The 6000-nt window shown below is 41.8% G+C and overlaps 1 protein-coding gene across 2 annotated transcripts in view; it reads left to right on the top strand.

Annotated features, from left to right (window-relative positions):
- The first annotated feature begins 1085 nt into the window (after positions 1 to 1085).
- Positions 1086 to 6000, top strand: part of IPO11 (importin 11) — a 221535-nt gene continuing 216620 nt past the window's right edge. The window contains exon 1 of one of the 2 annotated variants that reach the window (XM_058564010.1): positions 1086 to 1269. The gene's annotated coding sequence lies outside the window, so the exon portion shown is untranslated. The remainder of the gene's footprint in view (positions 1270 to 6000) is intronic. The other variant, XM_058564008.1, reaches the window with a different exon arrangement.

Raw genomic sequence — 6000 nt, 5'->3', positions numbered from 1 at the left:
CCACAATACCATACAACTAGTGACAAATCCTGTTAACATTTTGGCATATATTTATTTCCAAAAATGGGACCATCCTGAACATACGGTTTTGTAACCCACTCTTTTCCCAGTGCATTGTGAAGAGGTTAACATGCAACAAATACATGTCAGCATAATTTTTAATGGCCAATTTGTATTTTAACATATCTGCATGTATCATGAATTAATCATTCCATTCTTGGCGGTCATTTAGGTAATTTTTATATTTTTACTTTTAAAAACAGCCCTTGTGTGATGAACATCCTTTAATGCAGGGCTTATGATTGCCTGGTTTAAACTCTAATACTGCTGTTTACTAGCTGTGTGACCTTAGGCAGGTTACTTGACTTCTCTGTGCTTCAGGTTCTTTATCTGTAAAATGGCCATAATAAAAAGCACCTCAGAGCTCGTTGGAGGATTAAAATACACGATTCATGTAAAGATCTTAGAACTGTATCTGGCATATTCTAAATGCTCAATAAATGTTATCTATTATCATTAATCTTTATGAACATTCAACTATTTCTTTATAACTTCTCTTTCTAAAGCTAAGAAAACAGGTCACTAAGCTAGTTAGTAGGAGAGGCAGGGAGAACTGGATTTATTTCCCTTTTAATCTTTCCACTCTTGCTATCGTTCTGGAGTAGAGCGCCCAGCAAGTTTAGGACCTTAAAAAAATAAATATTGGTGGGAGTAAGATTATTGATAGATTACTGATGGGAGTAGGATAATTTTAATAACTCTTCTCTGCTGAGACTGACTCGTAAAACAATGCAGTTTAGCAGCTGATATCTAGAATAGGGAAGGGAAAATGGCTCTGATTTAAGCTTCATCAACCCAGCAGACAATTGATTTTCCCGGGAGAAGAGCAACGCTCACCTGTGGTTTCCATGGTTACAGACCCCGCGGAGTCCAGGCTCCCCGCTCTCTATACTGCGCAAGCGCACACTGCCGATTTAGACGCCGGGCGCCTTCGATTTCGAAGAGGAAGCTCCTCCCCCGCCTTCCGCCGTTCTCCTATGGACTTCTGCCTTTGCCTGGTCCACGCGCTCTGGGTGTCCGTGACGCGGTATTGGCGCGTCCGCGTCGTTTGGAGGTGCGACGCTGAACATGGCGCGTTCCTAGGAGCCGCTTTCGGCATCAGTAGGCGGCGGCGTGTGGACTGGCAGCGTGAGGCGCGGGACAACCGACGCCGCTTCGTGTTGCGGAGTGGAAGCAGAAGAACCGGGCTGTTCCGGGCCGAACCAGACGGTGAGGCCTCGGCCTGAGAGCCACAGAGCGCGCGCGAGTGGAAGGGCGGAGTGGATTGGGCGGCGGGCACCCGACAGGCGAGGAAGAACGCTGGGCTACCGGGAGGCGAGAGAGAGCAGGAGCGCGGCGAGGGCGGCCTGCAGGCTTGCCTCTCTGCCGAACCCTGGGAACCTCGGGGAGCTCGGGGCTGTCCCAGCCAGCCCAGGAGCGGGAAGCATGGTGGCGGGGGAGTCAGGGTGCGGGGAGGCAGGGACCGGGTGCCAAGATGAGGAGGGCGTGGGGTGCCCGTTGTGGCTGCGGTTGCGGGCCTGGGTGGTGCATTTGCCCTTGGGGGATAGGTGGTGCCAATTTTGAGAGAACGTGGTCATCTTTAGTATAAAACCGTTGTATATTGTTATCGCACACACGACGCTGCTGGTGATAGCAACACTGAAAGCTTTAATTAAACGTTAAACCTTTAATGAACAAGTGAAGGAAATTATGAGGACCTGTCTGCTGAGGTATGGCCGCCAGTGCTCAAGCCCAGCGACTTCTGCAGTTTTGTATTTGGGGGTATTTGTGATTCAGCAAAACTATTTTGAAGCTCATTGCATTTGTCATTTTTTTATTCTTCGTGACATGGTGGTGAATGAGGGGCGTGTTGTTATTTCCAAGTGACTTGACTGATAGCTAGGACTGTTAAATTGCCTACTGGTGCCAAGATTTCAATTGACATACCCGAGTTTAAATGAGCTCAGTTGAGTACAGTAGTGCCCTTGAGATTTGGTTATTCTTCAGGAGGGAGTAAAGAAGAGCAGCTTACAGCCATAATGATTTTTGTTTCCTTAGGTAGGGACTTCAGTCCTCCATTTTCACTTTATTTTTGAACTTCTTTATTCAGTGCACAGGCTTCAGGTTAAGGGCAGAGTGACTCTAGAATATAAGACATCCATTGCATGACATCTTTTCTTACATCTTTGGTCACTGAGGAAGATTTCTGTGAAATTAGAATGAAAATCTCTCCTTATTGGTTGTGATAGGATTGTGGAATTTTTTCCCCTGTAACCTAGTACATATTTTCCCCCTGTAACCTAGCACATTATAATTATAGCAATGGTTTGTGGCAATATATTATAGCCCTAGGGCAGCTGGGTTGTCTCTGCCCTAGTTACACATCCTAAAACAAAGAGAATTCTCACCACAGATGAATTTAGTTGTGGTAATGCCATTGGAAATTCTAAACCAATATGTGAAGATTTTTTGGTAATTAATATAAATATCTTTAAATTTTGTGAAATTGTGAATGTGTTTGCATTCAGGATGTAACCAGAGTGCAAAAGAACCCTTGTAGGCATGTGACTGTTAAAATATACTGAAGATTTTCCCATGACTGTTAAAATATACTGAAGATTTTCCCAGAGATAAATATATATTTTTCCAGAAATAAAAAAATTCATATTTTAGGAAAGAGTATGTTTAATTAGATGGATTTGAACTTGGGTTGTATGTAAGTATATGTGTGTGTGTTTGTATTTAATTTTGGGCTTCTCCTAATTTAGTGTTATTGAGGGCAATATTATTCATTCCTTTCTTTTCCCATCTGTACCAAATGGGGTATATCAGTTAATTTCAAAGTATTTTAGGGAATGGCAAGACACACTTAGTGCAAGTGTGAGTCTTGAGTGTCTGTATTTCTAAATATCAGGCTAATTAGATAAGCCCACCATAAAAGCTTTGTAGAGCTTGAGGTAGATCACTGTTCTACACTCTTACTACTTAAAATGTGGTATATTGCATCACCTGAGAGTTTGTTAGAAATGCACAATCTCACGCTTAACTCCAGACCTACTGAATCAGAAACTGCATTTTAACAAGCTCTCCAGATGATACAAATGTACATTAAAGCTTGAGATGCATTACTTTGGTCGGTAAAAGTTGAAGACCGGGGTCATGCACAAACCTACATAAAAATTGTAGCATCATTTATTTTAACCTGAGGTGCTCTTATGTTGATTACCGAATCTGATTCATCTGGTTGAGGAACTAAGACCCAGCAATGGTAAGTGACTTGGCATAAGGTCACACATATCTAGATTTATAACCCAGGTTCTGACTCATTCCAGTGCTTTTCTTTGGTAGTTACTGCTAGAGTACACCATAATAAAACTGAACTACAGCATTCATGCGTGACAGCTAGGTATTCATTCAACAAACATTTATTGAGTAATGGACAGACAGCCCAGTAATCCTTTGTGTCTCTGGTAACTATTCCTGTTTCCCGTGGTGGTTATTAACTTGCCACTTCCTCTCCTCCTTACTCTTTCCTGGGTAATGGTGCTTTCTACTTCATAGAGGAAATGAAATATATTGGTGGGAACTTCATTGCTTTCACCTGCAAACATGTCTGCCTCTATCTGTTCATCTCTAATTGTGCTCTGAGTTTTTTCTCCTCAGGGACAATGGTTCCTTGGTGTATTAGTTTGCTAGTGCTGCTGTAACAAAATACTACAGACTGGGTTGATTAAATGACAGAAATTTATTTTCTCACAGTTTGAGAGGCTGGAAGTCCAAGATCAAGGTTCTGGCAGGTTTGGTTTCCTCTGAGGCCACTCTTGTCTTACAGATGACCACCCTCGTTCTGCCTCTTTACATGGCCGTGCTTTTGTGCACTAGAACCTCTGGTGTCTCTTTTTCTTGTTAGAACACTATTTGTATTGGATGAGGGCCCCTTCTGGAGTGAAGGGTGAGCTGTTTTAAATTGGGCAGTCAGGGAAGGCCTATTGGGTTAGTTGACAATTTGGATTGAAGTTAAAAATCTAGAGGCGAGAGTTTTCAGCCTGAGGGAACAAATTCTACAAGGGAAGGACTAAGGTACATTTTATGTATTTGTTCCACGAAGATGGATGCGATGTTGTCTCCAACCCAGTCTTGCTGTAGACAACTCCAAGATAAACACCCTTACTCTTGTCTCCTTGTATGCCTGTGCAGAAGTTTCTTTGGTTATAGTAGCAAGTGTGGAACTGTTGGGTCATAGGATATAACCTGGTCATAGGAAGTGCGCGCGCACGCACACACGTAATTTCATTAGAGACGGCAAGATTGCTCTCCAAAGTGGTTGTACCAATGTATTCTCTTAGCTTTGTGTTTCTGTATATTCTTGCCAGCATGGAATATTTTTGGACTTTGTCATTGTTGCCATCTAATGATTGTAAAGTAATATCTCGATGTTTTTTAAAGTTCCTGATAACCAGTGGGGTAGCATCTCTTGTGATGTTTATTAATCATTTGGCTTTTCCCATCTGTGAATTGCATATTTATGTCCTTTCTTGTTTTGTTGATTCACAAGGGTTCCTTGTATAGTCTATATAGTAATCCTTTGTCTGTTTCAGTCATTTAAAATTCCTTCTCCTAATCTTCACCTCATTAATTTTGCATACGGTGTTTTCACTGACTTCATTAATTTTGGCCTTCAGTTTTGATGTAGTATAATTTATCAGGAAGATAAGCTATGGTCTTGATGTTGTATTTTGGTTCTCAGGTCTAAAGCTAAAAAAAACAAACCAAGCAACCGGGGCCAGCCCGGTGGCGCAGCAGTTAAGTGTGCACGCTCCGCTGCGGTGGCCCGGGGTTCGCCGGTTCGGATCCTGGGCGTGCACCGACGCACTGCTTGTCAAGGCATGCTGTGGTGGCGTCCCATATAAAGTGGAGGAAGATGGGCACGGATGTTAGCTCAGGGCCAGTCTTCCTCAGAAAAAAAGAGGAGGATTGGCAGTAGATGTTAGCTCAGGGCTGATCTTCCTCACAAAAACTAACAAACCACCAAGCTAGTTAATTTCACTTGGGCTGTCAATGGACAGTACTGTGATCAAAAGGAAAAATGTGTTAGTCAAGAGAAAGTATTGGGTTGGGATAGGAGACTTGAATTTACGTTCCAGAAGTGTCACTAATGAGTCTCGGACCTTAGGGAAGTCATAGTTTATCTCCTTCACTTCTTTGGGACACAGTTTCTTGATTAGTAAAACAAAATGCTTAAATTAGATGTACTTACTGTTTAGAGAACTGATATGGATGGCTCCAAGGTGATAGAAATTATTTTAATGATTCAGAACATTATTTTAATAATAAAATGTAGAATAATTCCTAATTGTGGGAACATTACTGGGCATATAGCCTATACATGTTTGATAAATGCAATGAGTCCTTAGGCTAACTCTCACAACAAGAATGAGATTCTTCTAGGACAGAGTTGTAGACATTGATGTCCTGGACCAGTAATTGGAAATTACCAATCAAAGACATGTATATTTGGAGAGGACTGATGGTCCCTTAACACTTAGCAAAAGGTTTTCACTAAACTTAAATTTGGTCAGTTATAGTGTATTAAATTTAGGCTGTGCTATTACTCTGATTCAAAGGACAGTATCTTGCTTAAAATCAAGCTTACAACTTTTCCTTTCTATTTCCTTCTTTTGCATCAGAGAAGGAACTTTAAAACCAATAAGCATAATTGCTGGTCTTTAGTAGTTTTTATACGGATGTGTATTTTTTTCTTTTAACTAAAGAGATGTCAGAGAGGGTGATGGTGACACTAGTTGGGGCCTCACTGCTGGCACTACCTTGGTGGGGGTCATTATTGTTTAGGATAGCTTGCCTTTTCCTATTAGGAGGTATTCAGTCATGGGGGACTGTCATGTAAACCAGACAGGCAAGAGACTTATTGCAGTTTATCAATGTTATTTTATTAAAAAGTCC

The sequence above is a fragment of the Diceros bicornis genome, chromosome 20 (assembly GCF_020826845.1).
Source record: "Diceros bicornis minor isolate mBicDic1 chromosome 20, mDicBic1.mat.cur, whole genome shotgun sequence".
Lineage (NCBI taxonomy): Eukaryota > Metazoa > Chordata > Mammalia > Perissodactyla > Rhinocerotidae > Diceros > Diceros bicornis.
This window is presented reverse-complemented; position numbering and strand designations above follow the sequence as displayed.